The 14,774-nt window shown below is 42.5% G+C and overlaps 1 protein-coding gene across 1 annotated transcript in view; it reads right to left on the reverse strand.

The window, feature by feature from the left end:
- The window catches only part of LOC122933273 (troponin T, cardiac muscle isoforms-like), a 360,698-nt gene that overhangs the window by 214,479 nt on the left and 131,445 nt on the right, over positions 1-14,774 (reverse strand). The gene's annotated exons all lie outside the window — the stretch shown is intronic.

Consider the following 14,774-nt stretch of genomic DNA (forward strand, 5'->3'; position numbering starts at 1 on the left):
GATATTTTCTTACATCCCTTTCCTGTTTTATAGAGTTCAACTACCTTCAGATTCTTTGACAATTCTTTTGCTTTCCCCATGATTTAGAATCCAAACATCAGTGCAGCACTGGATGAAAGATGCAAGGGTCTGTTAGGAGTCAAGAAAGAAATTGACCTTTTTTACACACCCACTAATTACAAGCAAACAGATCACAGGTGAAGATGGTCACCTTTAATAGCCATTGTAACCCTTTTGTGTCAAGTTGTGTGCATGTCATCAGGCCAAATCACCAGGGTATGTAAACTTTTGATCAGGGTCATTTGGGCAGTTTGTGTTGTGATTATGATTTAACCACTTAAGGACCACAGGTTTATACCCCCCTAGTGACCAGGCCCTTTTTTACAAATCGACACTCCACAACTTTAGCGGTTTATTGCTCGGTCATGCAACTTACCACCCAAATGAATTTTACCTCCTTTTCTTCTCACTAATAGAGCGTTCATTTGGTGCTATTTCATTGCTGCTGACATTTTTACTTTTTTTTGTTATTAATCAAAATGTAACGATTTTTTTGCAAAATAAATGACATTTTTCACTTTCAGTTGTAAAATTTTGCAAAAAAAAACTACATCCATATATAAATTTTTCACTAAATTTATTGTTCTACATGTCTTTGATAAAAAAAAAATGTTTGGGTAAAAGATATAGTGTTTACAAACTATGGTACAAAAATGTGAATTTCCGCTTTTTGAAGCAGCTCTGACTTTCTGAGCACCTGTCATGTTTCCTGAGGTTCTACAATGCCCAGACAGTAGAAAAACCCCACAAATGACTCCATTTCGGAAAGTAGACACCCTAAGGTATTCACTGATGGGCATAGTGAGTTCATAGAACTTTTTATTTTTTTGTCACAAGTTAGCGTAAAATGATGATTTTTTTTTTCTTACAAAGTCTCATGTTCCACTAACTTGTGACAAAAAATAAAAACTTCCATGAACTCACTATGCCCATCACAAAATACATTGGGGGGTCTTCTTTCCAAAATGGGGTCACTTGTGGGGTAGTTATACTGCCCTGGCATTTTAGGGGCCCAGATGCATGAGAAGAAGTTTGAAATAAAAATCTGTAAAAAATGACCTGTGAAATCCTAAGGCCCCTTTCACACGGGCGAGTTTTCCGTGCGGGTGCGATCCGTGCGGCGAACGTATGGCACCCGCACTAAATCCTGACCCATTCATTTCTATGGGGCTGTGCACATGAGCGATGTTTTTAACGCATCACTTGTGCGTTCAGTTGAAATCGCAGCATGCTCTATATTTTCCGATTTTGACGTGACGCAGGCCCCATAGAAGTGAATGGGGTGTGTGAAAATCGGATGGCATCCGCAAGCAAGTACGGATGCCGTGCGATTTGCACGCATGGTTGCTAGGAGACCATCGGGATGGAGACCCGATCATTATTATTTTCCCTTATAACATGGTTATAAGGGAAAATAATAGCATTCTGAATACAGAATGCATAGTAAACCAGCGCTAGAGGGGTTAAAAATAAATAAATAAAAATTTAACTCACCTTAGTCCACTTGCTCGCGAAGCTGGCATCTCCTTGTGTCTCCGCTGCTGATGAACAGGACCTGGGGTGAGCTACTCCATTAAATAGAGCTTAAGGACCTTCGATGACGTCACTCCGGTCATCACATGATCTTTTACCATGGTAAATCACCATGGTAAAAGATCATGTGACGTACCATGTGATGACCGGAGTGACGTCATCGAAGGTCCTTAATCTGTATTTAATAGAGCAGCTCACCCCAGGTCCTGTTCATCAGCAGCGGAGACACAAGGAGATGCCAGCTTCGCGAGCAAGTGGACTAAGGTGAGAGAAATATCTTGGTCAAATGCCAACTTTGTATAAAAAATTTGGAAAAGTTGTCTTTTGACGAGATATTTATCTCACCCAGCATGGGTGTATGTAAAATGACACCCCAAAACACATTGCCCAACTTCTCCTGAGTACGGCGATACCACATGTGTGACACTTGGAGGGCATTTTTTGACATTTGGATCCCAGACTTCTTCTCACGCTTTAGGGCCCCTAAAATGCCAGGGCAGTATAAATACCCCACATGTGACCCCATTTTGGAAAGAAGACACCCCAAGGTATTCAATGAGGGGCATGGCGAGTTCATAAATTATTTTTTTTTGGGCACAAGTTAGCGGAAATTGTTTTTTTTTTTTTCTCACAGTCTCCCTTTCCGCTAACTTGGGACAAAACTGTCAATCTTTCATGGACTCAATATGCCCCTTACGGAATACCTTGGGGTGTCTTCTTTCCGAAATGGGGTCACATGTGGGGTATTCATACTACCCTAGCATTTTAGGGGCCCTAAAGCGTGAGAAGTCTAAAATATAAATGTCTAAAAAATGTTACGCATTTGGATTCCGTGAGGGGTATGGTGAGTTCATGTGAGATTTTATTTTTTGACACAAGTTAGTGGAATATGAGACTTTGTAAGAAAAAAAAACAACTATTTCCGCTAACTTGGGCCAAAAAAATGTCTGAATGGAGCCTTACAGGGGGTGATCAATGACAGGGAGGTGATCAGGGAGTGTATATGGGGTGATCACCCCCCTGTCACTGATCACCCCCCTGAAAGGCTCCATTCAGACGTCCATATGTTTTTTACGGATCCATGGATCGGATCCGCAAAACACATACAGATGTCTGAATGGAGCCTTACAGGGGGGTGATCAATGACAGGGGGGTGATCAGGGAGTTTCTATGGGGTGATCAGCCCCCTGTCATTGATCACTCCCCTGTAAGGCTCCATTCAGACGTCCGTATGCGTTTTGCGGATCCGATCCATGGATGCGTGGATCCGTGAAACAAATACGGGCATCTGAATTGAGCCTTACAGGGGGGTGATCAATGACAGGGGGGTGATCAGGGAGTGTATATGGGGTGATCACCCCCCTGTCAGGCTCCATTCAGACATCCGTATGTGTTTTGCGGATGCGATCCATGAATGCGTGGATCCGTAAAACACATACGGACATCTGAATGGAGCCTTACAGGGGGCTGATCAATGACAGGGGGGTGATCAATGACAGGGGGGTGATCAGGGAGTCTATATGGGGTGATCAGGGGTTCATAAGGGGTTAATAAGTGACGGGGGGGGTGTAGTGTAGTGTAGTTGTGGTTGGTGCTACTTTACACAGCTACCTGTGTCCTCTGGTGGTCGATCCAAACAAAAGGGACCACCAGAGGACCAGGTAGCAGGTATATTAGACGCTGTTATCAAAACAGCCTCTAATATACCTGTTAGGGGTTAAAAAAAAAATCGCATCTCCAGCCTGCCAGCGAACGATCGCCACTGGCAGGCTGGAGATCCACTCGCTTACCTTCCGTTCCTGTGAACGCGTGCGCCTGTGTGCGCGCGTTCACAGGAAATCTCGGCTCACGCGAGATGACACCAATCGGCGTTAGTGTGACCTGGGAGAGCCGCCGCAATGACGCCTTTCGGCGTTAGCGCGGCGGCAGGTGGTTAATAAATGGCTTCAGCCGACCACTAATCATGAGTGAAAGAAAAGTTTTTGTGTTATCATTCATATTCTCTGAACAATGGTTAAGAAATCATAAATTCTGCAAGGGTATGTAAACTTATGAGCACAACTGGGTATGTTATCTCATTTTAAGCACCCCATTCTGGCACCCAGTCTTTACCCTCCATGCCACTTTTATCAGACGGTGATATGTCATTGTGAGCTCCTTGGGCTGGCTCCCACCCTGTTTCCTGCACTGTCTTTGCCCTGAGTACAACTGTTGGTACCACTGATCCTACCACCACCACCACCACTATGGCTACGGCTGTCACTACTAACACAGTTATGCATGGAGTCACCTGCCTCTTCTTGAACTCCTTCCTCATGGTAGTCAAAATGCTGACTACTTTCACACAACAGGGAGACTCTCTTGACTATTTCCTATAGTACATGGTGGGGGTTTTCTGCCTCTTCTTAAGAAAAAAAGAAGGCTCCCCACTAGGAGGGGTAGTGATGACACAGATAATGTAACTGAAAGGCTTTCCAATGGTTGCAAGGAGGAAGAGCAGGAGAAATGGTATGATCCGTGGCTCCAAGGCACAGTGTCAGAGTCAGAGGGGATCCACATGTCATCCTGCCGTTAAAGAGAGGAGGAGCGAGCCATCCAGTCCACAGTCTCATGATCTTTGTCCTCAATAATAATGTTGCAGCTTTTGGAGCCAGTGAGAACTGTGGCCTATTATTACTAATACTTCTACTAGATGGCTGGCCAGTGCTGCTATCCACATTCTGATTCTGGGAGGATAATGTGTGGGTCTTTCATTTTGCACTCTTCCATTTTACATTTTATTATGAAGCTAATGAAAAGTCACAGGTTTCAGATAATTAAACAATAATAGCAAAATTGCAAATGTTTTAAAAAAAGTTTAAAAACTGAGATTAGATGTTCTGAATACCTCCCCTTCCACATATTACCATTTACAATAAATGCATTTTTTGCAATGTAAAGTCTTTGAACTACAGTATCTAAAGTAGTAATACTCTCCCTTCACTAACACTGTGTGACAATGCAATTTTGGAGCAGTGATGATAATAGTCTTTTCAACTAAACTCTGTGATGCAGTACGCCTTCATTAACAGTTGTAATTTGCGTTAGATTTGAAATGTGGTACAATTATTGAACACGTTTTCACAGAATAACAAATAGCACATAGTATATAAGGCCGAAAAAAAACATTTGTCCATCCAGTTCGGGCCTGTTATCCTGCAAGTTAATCCAAAGGAAGGCAAAAAACAACAACTGTGAGCTAGAAGCCAATTTTTGCCGCTTGAGGGAAAAAAATATATATTTCCCGAATCCATTCAGGCAATCAGAATAACTCCCTGGATCAATGACCACTCTCTACTAGCTATAGCCTGTGATATTATTAGACTCCAGAAATACATCCAGGCCCAGCTTGAACTCTTTTAGTGAACTTAACATCACCACCTCCTCAGGCAGAGAGTTCCATAGTCTCACTGCTCTTACCGTAAAGAATCTTCATCTATCTTTGTGTACAAACCTTCTTTCCTCGAGGCGCATAAATAGATGATGGGAGAGATCTCTGTACTGACCCCTGATATATTTATACATGGTAATTAAATCACCCCTCGGTCATCTTTTTTCTAAAGTGAATAACACTAATTTTTATAATCTTTCAGGGTACTGTAATTCCCTCATTCCCGTAATTACTTTAGTTGCCCTCCTCTGAACTCTCTACAGCCTGCTATGTCTGGCTTGTTCACAGGAGCCCAGAACTGTACACAGTACTGCATGTGTGGTCTGACCAGTGATTTGTAAAGTGCTAGGACTATGTTCTCATCACGGGCATCTATGCCCCTTTTGATGCAACCCATTATCTAATTGGCCTTGGCAGCAGCTGCCTGACACTGGTTTTTACAGCTTAGTTTGCTTAGTTTCCCTTCCTACCTTCTGCTCTCCTGGACTATGACTGATCCTATATAGCACCCGATGACGCGTTCCGGCCAGCCAATCACTGTAATCCCAGCAGCCAACATGGCTACTGGCATTATAGTGATGGCAGTACTTACCTGCACATTTATTGGCTGATTAGCAGCCGCGAAACGTGTGGGAAGGAGACTCGAGCATGGCACTAGAGCACATGCTATACACGGCCGAGTACTGCCATATGCCGAGTATAGCGATGCTTGAGCCGATCAGGTATTCGTCCGAGCATGCTCGCTCATCACTACTTTTTTTACCTAAATCCCTAAAATCTTACTGCTAACTTTGTCATTGGTTCCTATATGGACCATGAATGCTGGATCTTCTCCAGACCCTCCCAGTAATCTGTCAAACCGATGTCAAAGCGATGTGTCGAACTCGAGTGCCAGGAAGACAACACACCATTCGACAATACTGGTCTTTGTGACAGAGTGCCCTATCTGTACCCCTAATAATTGAGTCACATGTTTACTAAAACTCTTGCAATATTTATTCAGTGAAAAAGTGATAATACCTGACATGTCTTCAACTAGATGTGAAGTGTGTAAGAACTATTGAGCGCTTTTTTCACAGAATAACATGTTTCCACTTTTGCAATATTTTTGCAGTGAAAAAAAGATGATACACAATGTATCTGGTGATCTAGTATGTCTTTACTATCACAACTGTGAAGCAAACAGCAGCACACAGCATCGGCTTTTTGAGACCTTCAGTTCATTTTTGGAGTGGGTGGTAAAACAGGAGTCCGATTGGAGTTCAGCACTGCATTAATTTAGATATTTTTTTTGGTTTTTGGGCCCTGTGGGTTCACAGGTGTGCTCCACATTGCTACATACTATGGAATGGGTGGCAGAGTCATTCAGGGTTCCTTTGGCCCCTGAAAAAAAAATGAGGGACCCTCCACATTGGTCAAGTTTTTGGGTATAGAGATTGACACACTGAGGATGGAGTGTCGGTTGCCAGAAGACAAGGTGGCGGATTTACACGCAGAAGTGGCAGGTTTACAACGTGCAAAAAAAGTACAGCTTCGGTAGGTACAATTGGTGTTGGGAAAACTCAACTTTGCTTGCCGTATGTTGCCGATGGGTCAGGTGTTTTGTAGGCATCTGGTTTGGGCTATGGCAGGGGTGGCAGCTCTGTTTTATTACTTGAGATTATCGGCAGAAGTCAAAGAGGACTTGACAATTTTTTGGGTGAATTTAACGGGCATTCGGTATGGATGGGAGCGCCAGTTTCTAGTGTGGAATATGGAGCTGTACACTGAGGGCATGTGACTATAGTTAATTTTGTCAAGGGCAGTGGAGTGCGGGCCCCTGGCCGGCAGAGTGGCACGCGGCTTGTTTTCTCACTAACCTGGCGTTGTTAGAGTTATTTCTGATTGTTCTGGCTACGGAGTTATGGGGCGATTTGTTGCATAACAAAAGGGTGCGGTTTTGTTTGCGAAAATTTGGGGGTGATTCAGGCCATTCATTCACAAATGGCTAGTTCGCCGCTGCGCCATCTGGTTCTTAGGGGTTTGGAGTTGAATTCTTGTTTTGTAGTGGTACACGTGCCGGAGGTTGATAATTCAGTGGCTGATTCTCTCTCGTTTTCAGTGGCATCGTTTTTGACAACTGGTGCCAGGTGCGGACATGAAAGGGCAGCCTTGTCCCCAGTGGCTTTGAAGTGTAGCCTGGGGGTCTCTGTTGCATTGATATGAGTCAGGAAGGAAATTTCTTCCCCTCAAGTGGGGAAAATTGCCTTCTACCTTACAGTTTTTTTTTTGCCTTCCTCTGGCAGGATAATAGGGCGAATTGGACAGATGTCTTTTTTGGCCTTATAAACTATGTTACTATGTCTATTAGTAGCGGTACGTGGTCGGCTTATGCAGTGTTTTGGGCTCAGTGGGAGAGGTTGATGGCTCAGGTGGGTGGATGTGTCACCGCAGAGGATTTTCAGACACTGTTGGTATATTTAGTAGGGTTATCTTTTGAGAGTGGGGTATCCTTTTCAGCAGTATCCAAATATGTTACAGCTATGGCTTTTTGGTTGTATTTACAGGGGTTGGGGGATGTGACAAAGGGTTTTTTGGTGCTTCAGGCTTTCAGGCTGCAGGCAGGGTGCACCTACAAGGGACACTCAACGGCCGGTCTCTTTTTGGTATTGCAGGAAGTATGTAAACGAGCAGGGTCGGTTTGTGCCTTCCGGGTTTTGAAATTGGTGTCGGGTAGTAGAAAATGGGTGGAGGCTTATTGCGGAAGGACATAAGTGTAGGATCTGAGGGTTTAGTTTGTTTGTTACGAAGGTCTTAGACTGACCTGGTGGGAAAAAGGGTGCGGATTCATTTTCACCAGTTGCGGGGTTGTGTGGTGTGTCCTATGCAGTGCGTGGAAGATTTGTTGAGATTTAGGCCGGATGGGTGGGACCTGCATCAGGATGGTTCCGCTCTCTCCCATCATCAGTTTGTTGCAGTTTTTAGAAAATGCTTAACAGCTGCAGGTTAGCCGGCTGGAGAGTTTGCTTCACATTCCTTTAGGATAGGGGCTGCTACAAAGGCAGCCAAGTGGTGTTAGGTGACACTTATCAAGCGGATTGGCTGCTGGGAGTTGGCATGTTTCCGATCATATATTCTCACGCATTTGCTTTGAGGATTTGCCGAAAGAGGTGGTTTTGTGGGATGGTTTAACACTTGTGAGGGGTGTTCTTTGGTTTTTCCGTGGGTAATTGCGCGTTTTGTTTTTGTTGCAGGATCCGCCTCGTGTTTAGTGTCGATATTCGGGCATTCGTATGTGTACTGGGATGCCCTGTGGGCTGATGTTCGTCGAAATGGCAGAAAATTGGGTTTTCCGAATGAGATGTTACAGGCTCGTTGGATAAGATTACAGGGCCTCTGGTGCGACGTCCCAGGGATGTTATAAGAGATATTAAATTGGATCTGTTGCATTTGTGATCAGAGTTTCCGAATTTGTTGGTAGTCTGGTCTGAGGTGGTGGTACGCAGGTCATGGAGTTTGGGGAGATCAGTTGATCACATTAACAAAGCTAGGACGAAGTTGAATATGGAAGTTGGGCATTTCGTACGGCGTCAAGGAGGCATTGTAGTGCATCATAGGGAGTTGGGGGAGGCGTCTGCAATGTTTCTACTGCCAGATCAGGTTAATTTGAATGATGGAGATGAATATGTGGGCCCTGGGGCTTCAAGAAGGTTTGGAGACAGCGGTTCAGGTATGGCAGGACGAGCATAGGCGAGGTGTCACCGATGTTCTTCACAACCCGGATGGTTCATTTTTAGTTCGTTTTGTATTTTTATTTTTTTTGTTAGGGACTCACTAGATAATGAGGACCCTTGACATGGGTTGCAAGCTTACATATTTTGCTTACATATATTGTTTCGAACACGGAATGCGAAATATGTACTTATACCTCATTCATAGAAAGTGTAAATTTTAGCACTAAATGTATCCATGTTTCCCCCATCATCATTAATTAAGTTGTCGCTGGCCTCGTTCTGATTGGTAAAAACAGTGTCATGTAACTTAACTCCATCTGTATTGTGTTTACTGTCATGTGCATAATGGACATTATATTTTTTTATTACATGTTTTGTAGCTATGTATTCTAAAAAATATGTTGAATAACGTGTATACATTTGTAGATATTGGTTATAATCACATTAATATTAGTGTGTGAAACTTATTGAGAAATAAAGTTTAGATAGTAAGTGTATTTGGGTGATATTAATGTATAGTAAACATTTACAATTATTAATGTGGTCCCTGTGTTTGTGCTACATAAATATAATTATCCACTGTATATAATAGAGAGAACAAACAAACAAAAATCTGTTTATTATAGCACAGAATAGTCATTTTGACTTTTTGTTGTACAAATAACAAAACAAAATAAAAAAGTAAAATAAATGCCAAGGTGGCGAGAGGGGACCCTGAAATTGGCCAGGGCCAGGTTGAGAAGAGGAGGGCACCGGCTGCCCATAGGAAGTTTACCTCTGATATTGTGGCCCATATGGCAGAATACAGGGAGTGCAGAATTATTAGGCAAATGAGTATTTTGACCACATCATCCTCTTTATGCATGTTGTCTTACTCCAAGCTGTATAGGCTCGAAAGCCTACTACCAATTAAGCATATTAGGTGATGTGCATCTCTGTAATGAGAAGGGGTGTGGTCTAATGACATCAACACCCTATATCAGGTGTGCATAATTATTAGGCAACTTCCTTTCCTTTGGCAAAATGGGTCAAAATAAGGACTTGACAGGCTCAGAAAAGTCAAAAATAGTGAGATATCTTGCAGAGGGATGCAACACTCTTAAAATTGCAAAGCTTCTGAAGCGTGATCATCGAACAATCAAGCGTTTCATTCAAAATAGTCAACAGGGTCGCAAGAAGCGTGTGGAAAAACCAAGGCGCAAAATAACTGCCCATGAATTGAGAAAAGTCAAGCGTGCAGCTGCCAAGATGCCACTTGCCACCAGTTTGGCCATATTTCAGAGCTGCAACATCACTGGAGTGCCCAAAAGCACAAGGTGTGCAATACTCAAAGACATGGCCAAGGTAAGAAAGGCTGAAAGACGACCACCACTGAACAAGACACACAAGCTGAAACGTCAAGACTGGGCCAAGAAATATCTCAAGACTGACTTTTCTAAGGTTTTATGGACTGATGAAATGAGAGTGAGTCTTGATGGGCCAGATGGATGGGCCCGTGGCTGGATTGGTAAAGGGCAGAGAGCTCCAGTCCGACTCAGACGCCAGCAAGGTGGAGGTGGAGTACTGGTTTGGGCCGGTATCATCAAAGATGAGCTTGTGGGGCCTTTTCGGGTTGAGGATGGAGTCAAGCTCAACTCCCAGTCCTACTGCCAGTTTCTGGAAGACACCTTCTTCAAGCAGTGGTACAGGATGAAGTCTGCATCCTTCAAGAAAAACATTATTTTCATGCAGGACAATGCTCCATCACACGCGTCCAAGTACTCCACAGCGTGGCTGGCAAGAAAGGGTATTAAAGAAGAAAATCTAATGACATGGCCTCCTTGTTCACCTGATCTGAACCCCATTGAGAACCTGTGGTCTATCATCAAATGTGAGATTTACAAGGAGGGAAAACAGTACACCTCTCTGAACAGTGTCTGAGAGTCTGTGGTTGCTGCTGCACGCAATGTTGATGGTGAACAGATCAAAACACTGACAGAATCCATGGATGGCAGGCTTTTGAGTGTCCTTGCAAAGAAAGGTGGCTATATTGGTCACTGATTTGTTTTTGTTTTGTTTTTGAATGTCAGAAATGTATATTTGTGAATGTTGAGATGTTATATTGGTTTCACTGGTAAAAATATATAATTGAAATGGGTACATATTTGTTTTTTGTTAAGTTGCCTAATAATTATGCACAGTAATAGTCACCTTCACACACAGATATCCCCCTAAAATAGCTAAAACTAAAAACAAACTAACAACTACTTCCAAAAATATTCAGCTTTGATATTAATGAGTTTTTTGGGTTCATTGAGAACATGGTTGTTGTTCAATAATAAAATTAATCCTCAAAAATACAACTTGCCTAATAATTCTGCACTCCCTGTAGGTTGGCCATAATTATCCATTGTATGAGGGAACTGTGGGAAACCCTGTGAACCGTGGAAAATTGGCATTGGGCGGGGGCCAAACATGTGCCCATGGAGGCGCCAATTTTCCAGGGCCACAAACATCTCCGTCGGGTTGTTCTGAGGAGTGGCTGGATCCAGAATGATTCAGAGAGCTGATTTGGTTCTCCGTAATCGTTCTGGAGGCAGCCTGCGCAAAAAATTGGCCAGACTATGGCCATAGAGGTCTAAATGATCCTCCTGCCAGGCTCTAGATAAATACTCAGGTTCTGGAGGATTTATTAGAGCTTGGGCAGGAGGCATGGCCCGTCTCGTCTGGTTAGAGCCAAAGGCGGGGGAGGAATCCCCTCCGGAAGCAGCAGGACGACCGGATGTTGCCGTGTTGGGTCCTGGGGCACTGTTGGTCTAAGCTGGCCCAGAGGGAGTGTCCTTCTTGCAGGCGCTTGACTGCTGCGGAGCCGACTATTCCCCTTCCTCCTCTAGGTTGTCCTCCATTCTTCAAGAAAATAATAATAAAATAGTACATTAACATATGAACACAATTTTGTATTACAAATATTCACGTCACATATTAATATCATAGGCAAAATATATTTAGCACATAGTACTACACGTACTAACCAACATAATACATATGTGGTCATTTAGCAACATTGGGGAAATTAGAAGCTGGCCATAGCAACAAATCCAAATCCATTTGTAATGTTGTTCACCTACTTTTGCTGATGAAAGGAGGAATCGGAATGGTTGCTATCAGCAACTATGACATTTTTAAAATTTACCAATTGTTACAAATTACATTACCTACAAAGTCAACATACAGTGTGTATCGATAAACATGAAGTGGTCAGTGTTTATAATTAACTTACGAACACAGCTCAATGACCTCACGCAGGAACAGGAGTTGTTCCCGGAACATATACGGCCTTTTCTTGGGGGGGCCCCGGAACCACTACGACCCTGGTGCTGGATCTCTTTGCGGAACTGGTCCCTGCAGCTCCGCAAATTATTCTTTACTTCATCAACTTTTATTAAAAAGACAAGATAGGAAAATGTTGCAAAATATACAATTCTACATAGGACAACGTAGACATGTGCTATGCTAGGGAGGATTACCTATGACATGGCCTATGCTAGGGAGGACAGCAAAGATCACATGTATACATTGGCTACTTACCCAAACTCTGGCGACTTTGCCCTTTGGTTTTCTCCCAGATGGTGGCAAACAGCTCCTGGGTTATCTCCACCCAGGCTGTGTCTTTGTACCAGTCGTGGTAGTTCCCCAACCTAGTATCCCAAATGCAGGGCCTCTCCTGCACGAGGACAATGAGCCTCTCAACATCCATTGCCCTTGGTGTCTTCGGCATTCTGGAAAAAGGTCCACAAGGGCTGGAAACTTCACTAGCAAACTTCTGTCTCAAGTGCTGCCTGGAGCCAGACGAAGAGAAACTCCACTTCCTGTCTAAAATACCTTCACTGTTGCCAAGTTACTTGAGTTAAAAATGCAACGCATTGCATCCACATGCGATGCAAATTTCACGCAGCCCCATTCACTTCTATGGGCCATCGTTGCGTGAAAAACGCAGAATATAAAACATGCTGCGATTTTCAAGCAACACACAAGTGATGCACGAAAAACAACGGTCATGTACACAGGCCATTGAAATGAATAGGTCCTGATTCAGTCGCAATGCGTTCGCATCACGCATTGCACCCACGCGGAAAACTCGCTCGTTTGAAAGGGGCCTAAGAGATGCAGTTTATGCAGGTATATAGTAAATACACATCAATTCATTCAAATAGGGTGTTTCAGATTAAGTACATGCATGCAATTTATGTTATAATGTGTCCAGAGTGCAATGTTCAATATGCAGAATACACCACTCGCACATTGAGAAAGAGGATAGGAAAATACTTATCTTACATAAATAAGCCTACAACCCACAATCTATTTGGAGCTGCCAAACATTTTATCCAGATTCACCAGGAATTGGAACACCAAGGTTAAATACAGATAAGCCTTTTGGATTCTAACATCAGATACCAGGTGTGTTGTAAGGATATTTTACATTCTTAATTAAGTACTGATTGGTTCTGTGCCTTCTTTGTGTATTGTAATGTAGTGAGTTAGGGATAGTTAGATAACATATACAAATCCCCCATTGTGCTGAGAAGGATGCATTCCTGATTGATTATTTTTACTTGTAGAACAGAGCAGGGTTCTAATGATAATCTATAAGAATTTGAGTAGTGAGAGCTTGCAGACTGTATGTCAGAAAATGGCTGTACTGGTGCCTCAGAGGCTGTTCAATACCAACATGGTGCCCGTAAACAAATCCATTAAAATCTGCATGGCAAAAACCAAAAGGTGGTATTTTCCTTCTGAACTCTGCAGGGTATCCAATCAGTGGTTTTGTCCATATTTATAGCATTTCCTTACCCAGTAGAACCCACCTAACAATTTAAAGGGCATGATGTGTCTCAGATGGCACAAGCTGGGCACAACATAATGGGCACTGAAATGCCATATCTGTGGAAAACTTCACATTTGATTTCACACAGTCCCCATTATCCTCCTCATTATTAGATGTGGTTTCTAAAATGGAGACACTTCTTGGGTTGTCTTTTTAATATTTCACCTTAGAGCTTCTGCAGCTGTCAGCCAATTTATAAAATCACCAAAATAGGCCTCAAATTCATGTGGTGCTCTCTCTCTCTTCTGTTGGGCTAAGGTGCACACTGCACCCCTTGAAAAAGTGGTTTCCAATATGGGGTCACTTTTTGGGGGCTTCCATTATAAGTGGTGCCTCAGGTGGTCTTCAAATGCGACATGACTCCTGAAAATTATTCCAGTGAAAACTATCCTCCAAAAGTTAAATGGTGCTTTTTCCCTTCTGAGCCTTGCATTGTACACAATACACAGCAGTTTATGACCACATATAGGGTGCTGTATTTAGGAGAAAATTGGTAACAAATTGCAGTGTAAATTTTTTCTGTTAGCCCTTGTGAAATTGAAAAAAATTGGTCCTAAAGTGACATTTTCTTGTTAAATATGTTTTTTTTTCCCTTCACCATTTTTCTTCAGGGAGGAACAAAAATACTAAACTTCTAAAAAGCTAAATATACCCAGCTAAGAGAGGCCATAGGCCTAACTAGCTAGGACAAAGTCCTCAAATATAGAAATACAGCCACAAAATGGGATATTTTTGAAAGCATCCTAAAATCTAATTGTGAGAGGTACATACCTTATGGGAATAGAAGGTTAAGGAACAAGAAAAAATGTGGATAAATAGAAATGTAAAGAAAGCAATACATGACAAAAAGAAAGCATTTAAACCACTAAAAGAGGAGGGTAGTGAGGAAGCATTTAAAAACTATGAAGAAAAAAAAATAGAATATGTAAAAGACAAATAGAAGCAACCAAACTTGAGACCGAGAGATTTATTAACCCTAAAATGTTCTTCAATTATATAAATGGTAAAAATTAAAATATCTGATGGTGTTAGCCCTTTACAGAGTGGTGAGGGGGGAGTTGCAGAGAGTAAGGCAATTAAATATTTTTTTTCTCCACTGTATTTACTGGAAAAAAAAAACTATCAGATAAAAATAAACTGTCAGATGAAATCAGAATGTAAAAATAAATTCCCC

This window comes from Bufo gargarizans, chromosome 3, assembly GCF_014858855.1.
Source record: "Bufo gargarizans isolate SCDJY-AF-19 chromosome 3, ASM1485885v1, whole genome shotgun sequence".
Classification (NCBI taxonomy): domain Eukaryota; kingdom Metazoa; phylum Chordata; class Amphibia; order Anura; family Bufonidae; genus Bufo; species Bufo gargarizans.